Below are 20,492 nucleotides of genomic sequence, written 5' to 3'. Positions count from 1 at the left end.
ATCCATCCTTCCATTCCCTCTTCCCCTCTCCTTATCCGTATCCATCCTTCCATTCCCTCTTCCCCTCTCCTTATCCTTATCCACCCTTCCATTCCCCCTTCCCCTCTCCTTATCCTTATCCATCCTTCCATTTCCTCTTCCCCTCTCCTTATCCATCCTTCCATTCCCTCTTCCACTCACCTTATCCATCCTTCCATTCCCTCTTCCCCTATCCTTATCCATCCTTCCATTCCCTCTTCCCCTATCCTTATCCTTATCCATCCTTCCATTCCATCTTCCCCTCTCCTTATCCTTATCCATCCTTCCATTCCCTCTTACCCTCTCCTTATCCTTATCTATCCTTCCATTCCGTCTTCCCCTCTCCTTATCCTTATCCATCCTTCCATTTCCTCTTCTCCTCTCATTATCCATCCTTCCATTCCCTCTTCCCCTATCCTTATCCATCCTTCCACTCCCTCTTCCCCTCTCCTTATCCTTATCCATCCTTCCATTCCCTCTTCCCCTCTCCGTATCCTTATCTATCCTTCCATTCCCTCTTCCCCTCTCCTTATCCTTATCCATCCTTCCATTCCCTCTTCCCCTCTCCTTATCCTTATACATCCTTCAATTCACTCTTCCTCTCTCCTTGTCCATCCTTCCATTACCTCTTCCTCTCTCCTTATCTATCCTTCCATTCCCCTTCTCCTCTCCCTATCCTTATCCATCATTCCATTCCCTCTTCCCCTCTCCTTATCCTTATCCATCCTTCTATTCCCTCTTCCCCTCTCCTTATCCATCCTTCCATTCCCTCTTCCCCTCTCCTTATCCATCCTTCCGTTCCCTCTTCCCCTCTCCTTATCCATCCTTCCATTCCCTCTTCCCTTCTCCTTATCCTTATCCATCCTTCCATTCCCTCTTCCCCTCTCCTTATCCTTATCCATCCTTCCATTCCCTCTTCCCCTCTCCTTATCCTTATCCATCCTTCCATTCCCTCTTCCCTTCTCCTTATCCATCCTTCCATTCCCTCTTCCCCTCTCCTTATCCTTATACATCCTTCAATTCCCTCTTCCTCTCTCCTTGTCCATCCTTCCATTACCTCTTCCTCTCTCCTTATCTATCCTTCCATCCCTCTTCTCCTCTCCTTATCCTTATCCATCCTTCCACTCCCTCTTCCCCTCTCCTTATCCTTATCCATCCTTCCATTCCCTCTTACCCTCTCCTTATCCTTATCCATCCTTCCATTCCCTCTTCCCCTCTCCTTATCCTAATCCATCCTTCCATTCCCTCTTACCCTCTCCCTATCCTTATCTATCCTTCCATTCCCTCTTCCCCTCTCCTTATCCTTATCCATCCTTCCATTTCCTCTTCTCCTCTCCTTATCCATCCTTCCATTCCCTCTTCCCCTATCCTTATCCATCCTTCCACTCCCTCTTCCCCTCTCCTTATCCTTATCCATCCTTCCATTCCCTCTTCCCCTCTCCTTATCCTTATCTATCCTTCCATTCCCTCTTCCCCCCTCCTTATCCTTATCCATCCTTCCATTCCCTCTTCCCCTCTCCTTATCCTTATACATCCTTCAATTCACTCTTCCTCTCTCCTTGTCCATCCTTCCATTACCTCTTCCTCTCTCCTTATCTATCCTTCCATTCCCCCTTCTCCTCTCCCTATCCTTATCCTTATCCATCATTCCATTCCCTCTTCCCCTCTCCTTATCCTTATCTATCCTTCCATTCCCTCTTCCCCTCTCCTTATCCTTATCCATCCTTCCATTTCCTCTTCTCCTCTCCTTATCCATCCTTCCATTCCCTCTTCCCCTATCCTTATCCATCCTTCCACTCCCTCTTCCCCTCTCCTTATCCTTAGCCATCCTTCCATTCCCTCTTCCCCTCTCCGTATCCTTATCTATCCTTCCATTCCCTCTTCCCCTCTCCTTATCCTTATCCATCCTTCCATTCCCTCTTCCCCTCTCCTTATCCTTATACATCCTTCAATTCACTCTTCCTCTCTCCTTGTCCATCCTTCCATTACCTCTTCCTCTCTCCTTATCTATCCTTCCATTCCCCCTTCTCCTCTCCCTATCCTTATCCTTATCCATCATTCCATTCCCTCTTCCCCTCTCCTTATCCTTATCCATCCTTCTATTCCCTCTTCCCCTCTCCTTATCCATCCTTCCATTCCCTCTTCCCCTCTCCTTATCCATCCTTCCGTTCCCTCTTCCCCTCTCCTTATCCATCCTTCCATTCCCTCTTCCCTTCTCCTTATCCTTATCCATCCTTCCATTCCCTCTTCCCCTCTCCTTATCCTTATCCATCCTTCCATTCCCCCTTCCCCTCTCCTTATCCTTATCCATCCTTCCATTTCCTCTTCCCCTCTCCTTATCCATCCTTCCATTCCCTCTTCCCTCTTATCCATCCTTCCATTCCCTCTTCCCTATCCTTATCCATCCTTCCATTCCCTCTTCCCCTATCCTTATCCTTATCCATCCTTCCATTCCATCTTCCCCTCTCCTTATCCTTATCCATCCTTCCATTCCCTCTTACCCTCTCCTTATCCTTATCTATCCTTCCATTCCGTCTTCCCCTCTCCTTATCCTTATCCATCCTTCCATTTCCTCTTCTCCTCTCATTATCCATCCTTCCATTCCCTCTTCCCCTATCCTTATCCATCCTTCCACTCCCTCTTCCCCTCTCCTTATCCTTATCCATCCTTCCATTCCCTCTTCCCCTCTCCGTATCCTTATCTATCCTTCCATTCCCTCTTCCCCTCTCCTTATCCTTATCCATCCTTCCATTCCCTCTTCCCCTCTCCTTATCCTTATACATCCTTAAATTCACTCTTCCTCTCTCCTTGTCCATCCTTCCATTACCTCTTCCTCTCTCCTTATCTATCCTTCCATTCCCCCTTCTCCTCTCCCTATCCTTATCCATCATTCCATTCCCTCTTCCCCTCTCCTTATCCTTATCCATCCTTCTATTCCCTCTTCCCTCTCCTTATCCATCCTTCCATTCCCTCTTCCCCTCTCCTTATCCATCCTTCCGTTCCCTCTTCCCCTCTCCTTATCCATCCTTCCATTCCCTCTTCCCTTCTCCTTATCCTTATCCATCCTTCCATTCCCTCTTCCCCTCTCCTTATCCTTATCCATCCTTCCATTCCCTCTTCCCCTCTCCTTATCCTTATCCATCCTTCCATTCCCTCTTCCCTTCTCCTTATCCATCCTTCCATTCCCTCTTCCCCTCTCCTTATCCTTATACATCCTTCAATTCCCTCTTCCTCTCTCCTTGTCCATCCTTCCATTACCTCTTCCTCTCTCCTTATCTATCCTTCCATCCCCTCTTCTCCTCTCCTTATCCTTATCCATCCTTCCACTCCCTCTTCCCCTCTCCTTATCCTTATCCATCCTTCCATTCCCTCTTACCCTCTCCTTATCCTTATCCATCCTTCCATTCCCTCTTCCCCTCTCCTTATCCTAATCCATCCTTCCATTCCCTCTTACCCTCTCCCTATCCTTATCTATCCTTCCATTCCCTCTTCCCCTCTCCTTATCCTTATCCATCCTTCCATTTCCTCTTCTCCTCTCCTTATCCATCCTTCCATTCCCTCTTCCCCTATCCTTATCCATCCTTCCATTCCCTCTTCCCCTCTCTTATCATTATCCATCCTTCCATTCCCTCTTCCCCTCTCCTTATCCTTATCTATCCTTCCATTCCCTCTTCCCCCTCCTTATCCTTATCCATCCTTCCATTCCCTCTTCCCCTCTCCTTATCCTTATACATCCTTCCACTCTTCCTCCTCCTTGTCCATCCTTCCATTACCTCTTCCCTCTCCTTATCTATCCTTCCATTCCCCCTTCTCCTCTCCCTATCCTTATCCTTATCCATCATTCCATTCCCTCTTCCCCTCTCCTTATCCTTATCTATCCTTCCATTCCCTCTTCCCCTCTCCTTATCCTTATCTATCCTTCCATTCCCTCTTCCCCCCTCCTTATCCTTATCCATCCTTCCATTCCCTCTTCCCCTCTCCTTATCCTTATACATCCTTCAATTCACTCTTCCTCTCTCCTTGTCCATCCTTCCATTACCTCTTCCTCTCTCCTTATCTATCCTTCCATTCCCCCTTCTCCTCTCCCTATCCTTATCCTTATCCATCATTCCATTCCCTCTTCCCCTCTCCTTATCCTTATCCATCCTTCTATTCCCTCTTCCCCTCTCCTTATCCATCCTTCCATTCCCTCTTCCCTCTCCTTATCCATCCTTCCATTCCCTCTTCCCCTCTCCTTATCCATCCTTCCATTCCCTCTTCCCTTCTCCTTATCCTTATCCATCCTTCCATTCCCTCTTCCCTCTCCTTATCCTTATCCATCCTTCCATTCCCTCTTCCCCTCTCCTTATCCTTATCCATCCTTCCATTCCCTCTTCCTTCTCCTTATCCATCCTTCCATCCTTATCCTTATACATCCTTCAATTCCCTCTTCCTCTCTCCTTGTCCATCCTTCCATCCTCTCCTTATTATCCTTCCATTCCCTCTTCCCTCTCCTTATCCTTATCCATCCTTCCATTCCCTCTTCCCCCCCTTATCCTTATCCATCCTTCCATCCTTACCCTCTCCTTATCCTTATCCATCCTTCCATTCCCTCTTCCCTCTCCTTATCCTTATCCATCCTTCCATTCCCTCTTACCCTCTCCCTATCCTTATCTATCCTTCCATTCCCTCTTCCCTCTCCTTATCCTTATCCATCCTTCCATTCCCTCTTCTCCTCTCCTATCCATCCTTCCATTCCCTCTTCCCCTATCCTTATCCATCCTTCCATTCCCTCTTCCCCTCTCCTTATCCTTATCCATCCTTCCATTCCCTCTTCCCCTCTCCTTATCCTTATCCATCCTTCCATTCCCTCTTCCCCTCTCCTTATCCTTATACATCCTTCAATTCCTCTTCCTCTCTCCTTGTCCATCCTTCCATTACATCTTCCTCTCTCCTTATCTATCCTTCCATTCCCCCTTCTCCTCTCCCTATCCTTATCCTTATCCTTCCATTCCCTCTTCTCTCCTTATCCTTATCCATCCTTTCATTCCCTCTTCCTCTCCTTATCCTTATCCATCCTTCCATTCCCTCTTCCCCTCTCCTTATCCATCCTTCCATCCTATCCATCCTTCCATTCCCTCTTCCCTCTCCTTATCCTTATATCCTTCCATTCCCTCTTCCTCTCCTTATCCTTATCCATCCTTCCATTCCCTCTTCCCTCTCCTTATCCTTATCCATCCTTCCATTCCCTCTTCCCCTCTCCTTATCCTTATCCATCCTTCCATTCCCTCTTCCCCTCTCCTTATATCCTTATCCATCCTTCCATTCCCTCTTCCCTTCTCCTTATCCTTATCCATCCTTCCATTCCCTCTTCCCCTCTCCTTATCCTTATACATCCTTCAATTCCCTCTTCCTCTCCTCCATCCTTCCATTACCTCTTCCTCTCTCCATCCTTCCATTCCCTCTTCTCCTCTCCTTATCCTTATCCATCCTTCCATTCCCTCTTCCCTCTCCTTATCCTTATCCATCCTTCCATTCCCTCTTCCCCTCTCCTTATCCTTATCTATCCTTCCATTCCCTCTTCCCCTCTCCTTATCCTTATCCATCCTTCCATTCCCTCTTCCCCTCTCCTTATCCTTATACATCCTTCAATTCACTCTTCCTCTCTCCTTGTCCATCCTTCCATTACCTCTTCTCTTCCTTATCTATCTTCCATTCCCCCTTCTCCTCTCCCTATCCTTATCCTTATCCATCCTTCCATTCCCTCTTCCCCTCTCCTTATCCTTATCCATCCTTCCATTTCCTCTTCTCCTCTCCTTATCCATCCTTCCATTCCCTCTTCCCCTATCCTTATCCATCCTTCCATTCCCTCTTCCCCTCTCCTTATCCTTATCCATCCTTCCATTCCCTCTTCCCCTCTCCTTATCCTTATCTATCCTTCCATTCCCTCTTCCCCTCTCCTTATCCTTATCCATCCTTCCATTTCCTCTTCTCCTCTCATTATCCATCCTTCCATTCCCTCTTCCCCTATCCTTATCCATCCTTCCACTCCCTCTTCCCCTCTCCTTATCCTTATCCATCCTTCCATTCCCTCTTCCCCTCTCCGTATCCTTATCTATCCTTCCATTCCCTCTTCCCCTCTCCTTATCCTTATCCATCCTTCCATTCCCTCTTCCCCTCTCCTTATCCTTATACATCCTTCAATTCACTCTTCCTCTCTCCTTGTCCATCCTTCCATTACCTCTTCCTCTCTCCTTATCTATCCTTCCATTCCCCCTTCTCCTCTCCCTATCCTTATCCATCATTCCATTCCCTCTTCCCCTCTCCTTATCCTTATCCATCCTTCTATTCCCTCTTCCCCTCTCCTTATCCATCCTTCCATTCCATCCTTCTTATCCATTCCCTCTTCCCTCTCCTTATCCATCCTTCCATTCCCTCTTCCCCTCCTTATCCTTATCCATCCTTCCATTCCCTCTTCCCCTCTCCTTATCCTTATCCATCCTTCCATTCCCTCTTCCCTCTCCTTATCCTTATCCATCCTTCCATTCCCTCTTCCCTTCTCCTTATCCATCCTTCCATTCCCTCTTCCCCTCTCCTTATCCTTATACATCCTTCAATTCCCTCTTCCTCTCTCCTTGTCCATCCTTCCATTACCTCCTTCTTATCTATCCTTCCATCCCCTCTTCTCCTCTCCTTATCCTTATCCATCCTTCCACTCCCTCTTCCCTCTCCTTATCCTTATCCATCCTTCCATTCCCTCTTACCCTCTCCTTATCCTTATCCATCCTTCCATTCCCTCTTCCCTCTCCTTATCCTAATCCATCCTTCCATTCCCTCTTACCCTCTCCCTATCCTTATCTATCCTTCCATTCCCTCTTCCCCTCTCCTTATCCTTATCCATCCTTCCATTTCCTCTTCTCCTCTCCTTATCCATCCTTCCATTCCCTCTTCCCTATCCTTATCCATCCTTTCCCTCTTCCCCTCTCCTTATCCTTATCCATCCTTCCATTCCCTCTTCCCCTCTCCTTATCCTTATCTATCCTTCCATTCCCTCTTCCCCCTCCTTATCCTTATCCATCCTTCCATTCCCTCTTCCCTCTCCTTATCCTTATACATCCTTCAATTCATCCTTGTCCATCCTTCCATTACCTCTTCCTCTCTCCTTATCTATCCTTCCATTCCCCCTTCTCCTCTCCCTATCCTTATCCTTATCATCATTCCATTCCCTCTTCCTCTCCTTATCCTTATCTATCCTTCCATTCCCTCTTCCCCTCTCCTTATCCTTATCCATCCTTCCATTTCCTCTTCTCCTCTCCTTATCCTTCCATTCCCTCTTCCCCTATCCTTATCCATCCTTCCATTCCCTCTCCCCTCTCCTTATCCTTAGCCATCCTTCCATTCCCTCTTCCCCTCTCCGTATCCTTATCTATCCTTCCATTCCCTCTTCCCCTCTCCTTATCCATCCTTCCATTCCCTCTTCCCCTCTCCTTATCCTTATACATCCTTCAATTCACTCTTCCTCTCTCCTTGTCCATCCTTCCATTACCTCTTCCTCTCTCCTTATCTATCCTTCCATTCCCCTTCTCCTCTCCCTATCCTTATCCTTATCCATCATTCCATTCCCTCTTCCCCTCTCCTTATCCTTATCCATCCTTCTATTCCCTCTTCCCCTCTCCTTATCCATCCTTCCATTCCCTCTTCCCCTCTCCTTATCCATCCTTCCGTTCCCTCTTCCCCTCTCCTTATCCATCCTTCCATTCCCTCTTCCCTTCTCCTTATCCTTATCCATCCTTCCATTCCCTCTTCCCCTCTCCTTATCCTTATCCATCCTTCCATTCCCTCTTCCCCTCTCCTTATCCTTATCCATCCTTCCATTCCCTCTTCCCTTCTCCTTATCCATCCTTCCATTCCCTCTTCCCTCTCCTTATCCTTATACATCCTTCATTCCCTCTTCCTCTCTCCTTGTCCATCCTTCCATTACCTCTTCCTCTCTCCTTATCTATCCTTCCATCCCCTCTTCTCCTCTCCTTATCCTTATCCATCCTTCCACTCCCTCTTCCCCTCTCCTTATCCTTATCCATCCTTCCATTCCCTCTTACCCTCTCCTTATCCTTATCCATCCTTCCATTCCCTCTTCCCCTCTCCTTATCCTTATCCATCCTTCCATTCCCTCTTACCCTCTCCCTATCCTTATCTATCCTTCCATTCCCTCTTCCCCTCTCCTTATCCTTATCCATCCTTCCATTTCCTCTTCTCCTCTCCTTATCCATCCTTCCATTCCCTCTTCCCCTATCCTTATCCATCCTTCCACTCCCTCTTCCCCTCTCCTTATCCTTATCCATCCTTCCATTCCCTCTTCCCCTCTCCTTATCCTTATCTATCCTTCCATTCCCTCTTCCCTCTCCTTATCCTTATCCATCCTTCCATTCCCTCTTCCCCTCTCCTTATCCTTATACATCCTTCAATTCACTCTTCCTCTCTCCTTGTCCATCCTTCCATTACCTCTTCCTCTCTCCTTATCTATCCTTCCATTCCCCCTTCTCCTCTCCCTATCCTTATCCTTATCCATCATTCCATTCCCTCTTCCCCTCTCCTTATCCTTATCCATCCTTCTATTCCCTCTTCCCCTCTCCTTATCCATCCTTCCATTCCCTCTTCCCCTCTCCTTATCCATCCTTCCATTCCCTCTTCCCCTCTCCTTATCCATCCTTCCATTCTCTTCCTTCTCTTATCCTTATCCATCCTTCCATTCCCTCTTCCCCTCTCCTTATCCTTATCCATCCTTCCATTCCCTCTTCCCTCTCCTTATCCTTATCCATCCTTCCATTCCCTCTTCCCCTCTCCTTATCCTTATCCATCCTTCCATTCCCTCTTCCCCTCTCCTCCTTATCCATCCATCCTTCCATTCCCTCTTCCCTTCTCCTTATCCTTATCCATCCTTCCATTCCCTCTTCCCCTCTCCTTATCCTTACATCTTCAATCCTTGTCCATCCTTCCATTACCTCTTCCCTCTCCTTATCTATCCTTCCATTCCCTCTTCTCCTCTCCTTATCCTTATCCATCCTTCCACTCCCTCTTCCCCTCTCCTTATCCTTATCCATCCTTCCATTCCCTCTTCCCATCTCCTTATCCTTATCCATCCTTCCATTCCCTCTTATCCTCTCCTTATCCTTATCCATCCTTCCATTCCCTCTTCCCCTCTCCTTATCCTTATCATCCTTCCATTCCCTCTTCCCTCTCCTTATCCTTATCTATCCTTCCATTCCCTCTTCCCCTCTCCTTATCCTTATCTATCCTTCCATTCCCTCTTCCCCTCTCCTTATCCTTATCCATCCTTCCATTCCCTCTTCCCCTCTCCTTATCCTTATACATCCTTCAATTCACTCTTCCTCTCTCCTTGTCCATCCTTCCATTACCTCTTCCTCTCTCCTTATCTATCCTTCCATTCCCCCTTCTCCTCTCCCTATCCTTATCCTTATCCATCCTTCCATTCCCTCTTCCCCTCTCCTTATCCTTATCCATCCTTCCATTCCTCTTCTTCTCCTTATCCATCCTTCCATTCCTTTATCTTATCCATTCCACTCCCTCTTCCCCTCTCCTTATCCTTATCCATCCTTCCATTCCCTCTTCCCCTCTTATCCTTATCTATCCTTCCATTCCCTCTTCCCTCTCCTTATCCTTATCCATCCTTCCATTCCCTCTTCCCTCTCCTTATCCTTATACATCCTTCAATTCACTCTTCCTCTCTCCTTGTCCATCCTTCCATTACCTCTTCCTCTCTCTTATCTATCCTTCCATCCCCCTTCCTTCCATATCCTTATCCATCCTTCCATTCCCTCTTCCCCTTCCTTATCCTTATCCATCCTTCCATTTCCTCTTCTCCTCTCCTTATCCATCCTTCCATTCCTCTTCTTCTCCTTATCCATCCTTCCATTCCCCTTTATCCTTATCCATCCTTCCATTCCCTCTTCCCCTCTCCTTATCCTTATCCATCCTTCCATTCCCTCTTCCCCTCTCCTTATCCTTATCATCCTTCCATTCCCTCTTCCCCTCTCCTTATCCTTATCCATCCTTCCATTCCCTCTTCCCCTCTCCTTATCCTTATCCATCTTCCATTCCTCTTCCCCTCTCCTTATCCTTATCCATCCTTCTATTCCCTCTTCCCCTCTCCTTATCCATCCTTCCATTCCCTCTTCCCCTCTCCTTATCCATCCTTCCATTCCCTCTTCCCCTCTCCTTATCCATCCTTCCATTCCCTCTTCCCTTCTCCTTATCCTTATCCATACTTCCATTCCCTCTTCCCCTCTCCTTATCCTTATCCATCCTTCCATTCCCTCTTCCCCTCTCCTTATCCTTATACATCCTTCCACTCTTCTCTCTCCTTGTCCATCCTTCCATTACCTCTTCCTCTCTCCTTATCTATCCTTCCATTCCCCCTTCTCCTCTCCTATCCTTATCCTTATCCATCATTCCATTCCCTCTTCCCCTCTCCTTATCCTTATCCATCCTTCTATTCCCTCTTCCCTCTCCTTATCCATCCTTCCATTCCCTCTTCCCTCTCCTTATCCATCTCTCTCCTTATCCATCCTTCCATTCCCTCTTCCCTTCTCCTTATCCTTATCCATCCTTCCATTCCCTCTTCCCCTCTCCTTATCCTTATCCATCCTTCCATTCCCTCTTCCCCTCTCCTTATCCTTATCCATCCTTCCATTCCCTCTTCCCCTCTCCTTATCCTTATCCATCCTTCCATTCCCTCTTCCCCTCTCCTTATCCATCCTTCCGTTCCCTCTTCCCCTCTTCTTATCCATCCTTCCATTCCCTCTTCCCTTCTCCTTATCCTTATCCATCCTTCCATTCCCTCTTCCCCTCTCCTTATCCTTATACATCCTTCAATTCCCTCTTCCTCTCTCCTTGTCCATCCTTCCATTACCTCTTCCTCTCTCCTTATCTATCCTTCCATTCCCTCTTCTCCTCTCCTTATCCTTATCCATCCTTCCACTCCCTCTTCCCCTCTCCTTATCCTTATCCATCCTTCCATTCCCTCTTCCCATCTCCTTATCCTTATCCATCCTTCCATTCCCTCTTATCCTCTCCTTATCCTTATCCATCCTTCCATTCCCTCTTCCCCTCTCCTTATCCTTATCTATCCTTCCATTCCCTCTTCCCCTCTCCTTATCCTTATCTATCCTTCCATTCCCTCTTCCCCTCTCCTTATCCTTATCTATCCTTCCATTCCCTCTTCCCCTCTCCTTATCCTTATCCATCCTTCCATTCCCTCTTCCCCTCTCCTTATCCTTATACATCCTTCAATTCACTCTTCCTCTCTCCTTGTCCATCCTTCCATTACCTCTTCCTCTCTCCTTATCTATCCTTCCATTCCCCCTTCTCCTCTCCCTATCCTTATCCTTATCCATCCTTCCATTCCCTCTTCCCCTCTCCTTATCCTTATCCATCCTTCCATTTCCTCTTCTCCTCTCCTTATCCATCCTTCCATTCCCTCTTCCCCTATCCTTATCCATCCTTCCACTCCCTCTTCCCTCTCCTTATCCTTATCCATCCTTCCATTCCCTCTTCCCCTCTCCTTATCCTTATCCATCCTTCCATTCCCTCTTCCCTCTCCTTATCCTTATCCATCCTTCCATTCCCTCTTCCCTCTCCTTATCCTTATCCATCCTTCAATTCACTCTTCCCCTCCTTGTCCATCCTTCCATTACCTCTTCCTCTCTCCTTATCTATCCTTCCATTCCCCCTTCTCCTCTCCCTATCCTTATCCTTATCCATCATTCCATTCCCTCTTCCCCTCTCCTTATCCTTATCCATCCTTCTATTCCCTCTTCCATCCTATCCATCCTTCCATTCCCTCTTCCCTCTCCTTATCCATCCTTCAGTTCCCTCTTCCCTCTCCTTATCCATCCTTCCATTCCCTCTTCCTTCTCCTTATCCTTATCCATCCTTCCATTCCCTCTTCCCCTCTCCTTATCCTTATCCATCCTTCCATTCCCTCTTACCCTCTCCCTATCCTTATCCATCATTCCATTCCTCTTCCTCTCTTATCCTTATCCATCCTTCTATTCCCTCTTCCCCTCTCCTTATCCATCCTTCCATTCCCTCTTCCCCTCTCCTTATCCATCCTTCCGTTCCCTCTTCCCCTCTCCTTATCCATCCTTCCATTCCCTCTTCCCTTCTCCTTATCCTTATCCATCCTTCCATTCCCTCTTCCCCTCTCCTTATCCTTATCCATCCTTCCATTCCCTCTTACCCTCTCCTTATCCTTATCCATCCTTCCATTCCCCCTTCCCCTCTCCTTATCCTTATCCATCCTTCCATTTCCTCTTCCCCTCTCCTTATCCATCCTTCCATTCCCTCTTCCACTCACCTTATCCATCCTTCCATTCCCTCTTCCCCTATCCTTATCCATCCTTCCATTCCCTCTTCCCCTCTCCTTATCCTTATCCATCCTTCCATTCCCTCTTACCCTCTCCTTATCCTTATCTATCCTTCCATTCCCTCTTCCCCTCTCCTTATCCTTATCCATCCTTCCATTTCCTCTTCTCCTCTCCTTATCCATCCTTCCATTCCCTCTTCCTATCCTATCCATCCTTCCACTCCCTCTTCCCTCTCCTTATCCTTATCCATCCTTCCATTCCCTCTTCCCCTCTCCGTATCCTTATCTATCCTTCCATTCCCTCTTCCCCTCTCCTTATCCTTATCCATCCTTCCATTCCCTCTTCCCCTCTCCTTATCCTTATACATCCTTCAATTCACTCTTCCTCTCTCCTTGTCCATCCTTCCATTACCTCTTCCTCTCTCCTTATCTATCCTTCCATTCCCTCTTCTCCTCTCCTTATCCTTATCCATCCTTCCATTCCCTCTTCCCCTCTCCTTATCCTTATCCATCCTTCCATTCCCTCTTCCCATCTCTTATCCTTATCCATCCTTCCATTCCCTCTTATTCCTTATCCTTATCCATCCTTCCATTCCCTCTTCCCCTCTCCTTATCCTTATCCATCCTTCCATTCCCTCTTCCCCTCTCCTTATCCTTATCTATCCTTCCATTCCCTCTTCCCTCTCCTTATCCTTATCTATCCTTCCATTCCCTCTTCCCCTCTCCTTATCCTTATCCATCCTTCCATTCCCTCTTCCCCTCTCCTTATCCTTATACATCCTTCAATTCACTCTTCCTCTCTCCTTGTCCATCCTTCCATTACCTCTTCCCTCTCTCCTTATCTATCCTTCCATTCCCCCTTCTCCTCTCCCTATCCTTATCCTTATCCATCCTTCCATTCCCTCTTCCCCTCTCCTTATCCTTATCCATCCTTCCATTTCCTCTTCTCCTCTCCTTATCCATCCTTCCATTCCCTCTTCCCCTATCCTTATCCATCCTTCCACTCCCTCTTCCCCTCTCCTTATCCTTATCCATCCTTCCATTCCCTCTTCCCTCTCCGTATCCTTATCTATCCTTACATTCCCTCTTCCCCTCTCCTTATCCTTATCCATCCTTCCATTCCCTCTTCCCCTCTCCTTATCCTTATACATCCTTCAATTCATCCATCCTTCCATTACCTCTTCCTCTCTCCTTATCTATCCTTCCATTCCCCCTTCTCCTCTCCCTATCCTTATCCTTATCCATCATTCCATTCCCTCTTCCCCTCTCCTTATCCTTATCCATCCTTCTATTCCCTCTTCCCCTCTCCTTATCCATCCTTCCATTCCCTCTTCCCCTCTCCTTATCCATCCTTCCGTTCCCTCTTCCCCTCTCCTTATCCATCCTTCCATTCCCTCTTCCCTTCTCCTTATCCTTATCCATCCTTCCATTCCCTCTTCCCCTCTCCTTATCCTTATCCATCCTTCCATTCCCTCTTACCCTCTCCCTATCCTTATCCATCATTCCATTCCCTCTTCCCCTCTCCTTATCCTTATCCATCCTTCTATTCCCTCTTCCCCTCTCCTTATCCATCCTTCCATTCCCTCTTCCCCTCTCCTTATCCATCCTTCCGTTCCCTCTTCCCCTCTCCTTATCCATCCTTCCATTCCCTCTTCCCTTCTCCTTATCCTTATCCATCCTTCCATTCCCTCTTCCCCTCTCCTTATCCTTATCCATCCTTCCATTCCCTCTTACCCTCTCCCTATCCTTATCTATCCTTCCATTCCCCCTTCCCCTCTCCTTATCCTTATCCATCCTTCCATTTCCTCTTCCCCTCTCCTTATCCATCCTTCCATTCCCTCTTCCACTCACCTTATCCATCCTTCCATTCCCTCTTCCCCTATCCTTATCCATCCTTCCATTCCCTCTTCCCCTCTCCTTATCCTTATCCATCCTTCCATTCCCTCTTACCCTCTCCTTATCCTTATCTATCCTTCCATTCCCTCTTCCCCTCTCCTTATCCTTATCCATCCTTCCATTTCCTCTTCTCCTCTCCTTATCCATCCTTCCATTCCCTCTTCCCCTATCCTTATCCATCCTTCCACTCCCTCTTCCCCTCTCCTTATCCTTATCCATCCTTCCATTCCCTCTTCCCCTCTCCGTATCCTTATCTATCCTTCCATTCCCTCTTCCCCTCTCCTTATCCTTATCCATCCTTCCATTCCCTCTTCCCCTCTCCTTATCCTTATACATCCTTCAATTCACTCTTCCTCTCTCCTTGTCCATCCTTCCATTACCTCTTCCTCTCTCCTTATCTATCCTTCCATTCCCCCTTCTCCTCTCCCTATCCTTATCCTTATCCATCATTCCATTCCCTCTTCCCCTCTCCTTATCCTTATCCATCCTTCTATTCCCTCTTCCCCTCTCCTTATCCATCCTTCCATTCCCTCTTCCCCTCTCCTTATCCATCCTTCCGTTCCCTCTTCCCCTCTCCTTATCCATCCTTCCATTCCCTCTTCCCCTCTCCTTATCCTTATCCATCCTTCCATTCCCTCTTCCCCTCTCCTTATCCTTATCCATCCTTCCATTCCCTCTTCCCTTCTCCTTATCCATCCTTCCATTCCCTCTTCCCCTCTCCTTATCCTTATACATCCTTCAATTCCCTCTTCCTCTCTCCTTGTCCATCCTTCCATTACCTCTTCCTCATCTATCCTTCCATCCCCTCTTCTCCTCTCCTTATCCTTATCCATCCTTCCACTCCCTCTTCCCCTCTCCTTATCCTTATCCATCCTTCCATTCCCTCTTACCCTCTCCTTATCCTTATCCATCCTTCCATTCCCTCTTACCCTCTCCCTATCCTTATCTATCCTTCCATTCCCTCTTCCCCTCTCCTTATCCTTATCCATCCTTCCATTTCCTCTTCTCCTCTCCTTATCCATCCTTCCATTCCCTCTTCCCCTATCCTTATCCATCCTTCCACTCCCTCTTCCCCTCTCCTTATCCTTATCCATCCTTCCATTCCCTCTTCCCCTCTCCTTATCCTTATCTATCCTTCCATTCCCTCTTCCCCTCTCCTTATCCTTATCCATCCTTCCATTCCATCTTCCCCTCTCCTTATCCTTATACATCCTTCAATTCACTCTTCCTCTCTCCTTGTCCATCCTTCCATTACCTCTTCCTCTCTCCTTATCTATCCTTCCATTCCCCCTTCTCCTCTCCCTATCCTTATCCTTATCCATCATTCCATTCCCTCTTCCCCTCTCCTTATCCTTATCCATCCTTCTATTCCCTCTTCCCCTCTCCTTATCCATCCTTCCATTCCCTCTTCCCCTATCCTTATCCATCCTTCCATTCCCTCTTCCCCTCTCCTTATCCTTATCCATCCTTCCATTCCCTCTTACCCTCTCCTTATCCTTATCTATCCTTCCATTCCCTCTTCCCCTCTCCTTATCCTTATCCATCCTTCCATTTCCTCTTCTCCTCTCCTTATCCATCCTTCCATTCCCTCTTCCCCTATCCTTATCCATCCTTCCATTCCCTCTTCCCCTCTCCTTATCCTTATCCATCCTTCCATTCCCTCTTCCCCTCTCCGTATCCTTATTTATCCTTCCATCCCCCTTATCCTTATCCATCCTTCCATTCCCTCTTCCCCTCTCCTTATCCTTATACATCCTTCAATTCACTCTTCCTCTCTCCTTGTCCATCCTTCCATTACCTCTTCCTCTCTCCTTATCTATCCTTCCATTCCCCCTTCTCCTCTCCCTATCCTTATCCTTATCCATCATTCCATTCCCTCTTCCCCTCTCCTTATCCTTATCCATCCTTCTATTCCCTCTTCCCCTCTCCTTATCCATCCTTCCATTCCCTCTTCCCCTCTCCTTATCCATCCTTCCGTTCCCTCTTCCCTCTCCTTATCCATCCTTCCATTCCCTCTTCCCTCTCCTTATCCTTATCCATCCTTCCATTCCCTCTTCCCCTCTCCTTATCCTTATCCATCCTTCCATTCCCTCTTCCCTTCTCCTTATCCATCCTTCCATTCCCTCTTCCCTCTCCTTATCCTTATACATCCTTCAATTCCCTCTTCCTCTCTCCTTGTCCATCCTTCCATTACCTCTTCCTCTCTCCTTATCTATCCTTCCATCCCCTCTTCTCCTCTCCTTATCCTTATCCATCCTTCCACTCCCTCTTCCCCTCTCCTTATCCTTATCCATCCTTCCATTCCCTCTTACCCTCTCCTTATCCTTATCCATCCTTCCATTCCCTCTTCCCCTCTCCTTATCCTTATCCATCCTTCCATTCCCTCTTACCCTCTCCCTATCCTTATCTATCCTTCCATTCCCTCTTCCCCTCTCCTTATCCTTATCCATCCTTCCATTTCCTCTTCTCCTCTCCTTATCCATCCTTCCATTCCCTCTTCCCCTATCCTTATCCATCCTTCCACTCCCTCTTCCCCTCTCCTTATCCTTATCCATCCTTCCATTCCCTCTTCCCCTCTCCTTATCCTTATCTATCCTTCCATTCCCTCTTCCCCTCTCCTTATCCTTATCCATCCTTCCATTCCATCTTCCCCTCTCCTTATCCTTATACATCCTTCAATTCACTCTTCCTCTCTCCTTGTCCATCCTTCCATTACCTCTTCCTCTCTCCTTATCTATCCTTCCATTCCCCCTTCTCCTCTCCCTATCCTTATCCTTATCCATCATTCCATTCCCTCTTCCCCTCTCCTTATCCTTATCCATCCTTATATTCCCTCTTCCCCTCTCCTTATCCATCCTTCTATTCCCTCTTCCCCTCTCCTTATCCATCCTTCCATTCCCTCTTCCCCTCTCCTTATCCATCCTTCCATTCCCTCTTCCCTTCTCCTTATCCTTATCCATCCTTCCATTCCCTCTTCCCCTCTCCTTATCCTTATCCATCCTTCCATTCCCTCTTCCCCTCTCCTTATCCTTATCCATCCTTCCATTCCCTCTTCCCTTCTCCTTATCCATCCTTCCATTCCCTCTTCCCCTCTCCTTATCCTTATACATCCTTCAATTCCCTCTTCCTCTCTCCTTGTCCATCCTTCCATTACCTCTTCCTCTCTCCTTATCTATCCTTCCATTCCCTCTTCTCCTCTCCTTATCCTTATCCATCCTTCCACTCCCTCTTCCCCTCTCCCTATCCTTATCCATCCTTCCATTCCCTCTTCCCATCTCCTTATCCTTATCCATCCTTCCATTCCCTCTTCTCCTCTCCTTATCCTTATCCATCCTTCCATTCCCTCTTCCCCTCTCCTTATCCTTATCTATCCTTCCATTCCCTCTTCCCCTCTCCTTATCCTTATCTATCCTTCCATTCCCTCTTCCCCTCTCCTTATCCTTATCCATCCTTCCATTCCCTCTTCCCCTCTCCTTATCCTTATACATCCTTCAATTCACTCTTCCTCTCTCCTTGTCCATCCTTCCATTACCTCTTCCTCTCTCCTTATCTATCCTTCCATTCCCCCTTCTCCTCTCCCTATCCTTATCCTTATCCATCATTCCATTCCCTCTTCCCCTCTCCTTATCCTTATCCATCCTTCTGTTCCCTCTTCCCCTCTCCTTATCCATCCTTCCATTCCCTCTTCCCCTCTCCTTATCCATCCTTCCATTCCCTCTTCCCCTCTCCTTATCCATCCTTCCATTCCCTCTTCCCTTCTCCTTATCCTTATCCATCCTTCCATTCCCTCTTCCCCTCTCCTTAGCCTTATCCATCCTTCCATTCCCTCTTCCCCTCTCCTTATCCTTATCCATCCTTCCATTCCCTCTTCCCTTCTCCTTATCCATCCTTCCATTCCCTCTTCCCCTCTCCTTATCCTTATACATCCTTCAATTCCCTCTTCCTCTCTCCTTGTCCATCCTTCCATTACCTCTTCCTCTCTCCTTATCTATCCTTCCATTCCCTCTTCTCCTCTCCTTATCCTTATCCATCCTTCCACTCCCTCTTCCCCTCTCCTTATCCTTATCCATCCTTCCATTCCCTCTTCCCATCTCCTTATCCTTATCCATCCTTCCATTCCCTCTTCTCCTCTCCTTATCCTTATCCATCCTTCCATTCCCTCTTCCCCTCTCCTTATCCTTATCCATCCTTCCATTCCCTCTTCCCCTCTCCTTATCCTTATCTATCCTTCCATTCCCTCTTCCCCTCTCCTTATCCTTATCTATCCTTCCATTCCCTCTTCACCTCTCCTTATCCTTATCCATCCTTCCATTCCCTCTTCCCCTCTCCTTATCCTTATACATCCTTCAATTCACTCTTCCTCTCTCCTTGTCCATCCTTCCATTACCTCTTCCTATCTCCTTATCTATCCTTCCATTCCCCCTTCTCCTCTCCCTATCCTTATCCTTATCCATCATTCCATTCCCTCTTCCCCTCTCCTTATCCTTATCCATCCTTCTATTCCCTCTTCCCCTCTCCTTATCCATTCTTCCATTCCCTCTTCCCCTCTCCTTATCCATCCTTCCATTCCCTCTTCCCCTCTCCTTATCCATCCTTCCATTCCCTCTTCCCTTCTCCTTCTCCTTATCCATCCTTCCATTCCCTCTTCCCCTCCCCTTATCCTTATCCATCCTTCCATTCCCTCTTCCCCTCTCCTTATCCTTATCCATCCTTCCATTCCCTCTTCCCTTCTCCTTATCCATCCTTCCATTCCCTCTTCCCCTCTCCTTATCCTTATACATCCTTCAATTCCCTCTTCCTCTCTCCTTGTCCATCCTTCCATTACCTCTTCCTCTCTCCTTATCTATCCTTCCATTCCCTCTTCTCCTCTCCTTATCCTTATCCATCCTTCCACTCCCTCTTCCCCTCTCCTTATCCTTATCTATCCTTCCATTCCCTCTTCCCCTCTCCTTATCCTTATCCATCCTTCCATTCCCTCTTCCCCTCTCCTTATCCTTATACATCCTTCAATTCACTCTTCCTCTCTCCTTGTCCATCCTTCCATTACCTCTTCCTCTCTCCTTATCTATCCTTCCATTCCCTCTTCTCCTTTCCTTATCCTTATCCTTATCCATCCTTCCATTCCCTCTTCCCCTCTCCTTATCCTTATCCATCCTTCTATTCCCTCTTCCCCTCTCCTTATCCATCTTCCATTCCCTCTTCCCCTCTCTTTATCCTTATCCACCCTTCCATTCCCTCTTCCCCTCCCCTTATCCTTATTATCCTTCCATTTCCTCTTCCCCTCTCCTTATCCATCCTTCCATTCCCTCTTCCCCTCTCCTTATCCATCCTTCCATTCCCTCTTCCCCTCTCCTTATCCATCCTTCCATTCCCTCTTCCTTTCTCCTTATCCTTATCCATCCTTCCATTCCCTCTTCCCCTCTCCTTATCCCCATCCATCCTTCCATTCCCTCTTCCCCTCTCCTTATCCTTATCTATCCTTCCATTCCCTCTTCCCTTCTCCTTATCCATCCTTCCATTCCCTCTTCCCCTCTCCTTATCCTTATCCATCCTTCCATTCCCTCTTCCCATCTCCTTATCCTTATCCATCCTTCCATTCCCTCTTCCCCTCTCCTTATCCTTATCCATCCTTTCATTCCCTCTTCCCCTCTCCTTATCCTTATCCATCCTTCCATTCCCTCTTCCCCTCTCCTTATCCTTATCCATGCTTCCATTCCCTCTTCCCCTCTCCTTATCCTTATCCATCCTTCCATTCGCTCTTTCCACTCACCCCTCCATTACTTGCACCCCTTTCTATTCCCCGTTCCCCATCCCCACGTACCTCCATTCCTCCATCCTTCTATTCCTCCATATTTCCTTCCATCTATCCCAATGTACCTTTACTATGTACCTTTATCACTCTTTTCCTCCATCCCTCCATCTCTCCATCAACCCATCCCTTGGGCTGTTGACAGGAGGGTCCATGTCACACTTCCCCACACCACACTTCTGATGTGACCTAAATGACTCATGCACTGTTTTAATGTACATCATTATGAATATGGTACTTTAATGAAACACTTTGACTTTCATGTCTGGTGGATGTGGCTGGGTGTTCAGACGCTGCCTTGTAGGGTCTCTCTCTCTCTGTCTGAGGTCTACAGGCTGGCTAATGAATATAAACAGGACACAAAGACAACTATGAAATGTGACAGGAAAATGTGATGTCCTTGAA

General features: G+C 47.3%; 1 pseudogene; it reads left to right on the top strand.

Moving 5' to 3' along the window:
* The window catches only part of LOC124025446, a 76,691-nt pseudogene that overhangs the window by 7,795 nt on the left and 48,404 nt on the right, over positions 1 to 20,492 (top strand).

This window comes from Oncorhynchus gorbuscha, unplaced genomic scaffold (assembly GCF_021184085.1).
Source record: "Oncorhynchus gorbuscha isolate QuinsamMale2020 ecotype Even-year unplaced genomic scaffold, OgorEven_v1.0 Un_scaffold_2251, whole genome shotgun sequence".
NCBI lineage: Eukaryota > Metazoa > Chordata > Actinopteri > Salmoniformes > Salmonidae > Oncorhynchus > Oncorhynchus gorbuscha.
The sequence above is the reverse complement of the archived record's forward strand: the minus strand, read 5'-3'. Positions and strand labels throughout refer to the sequence as shown.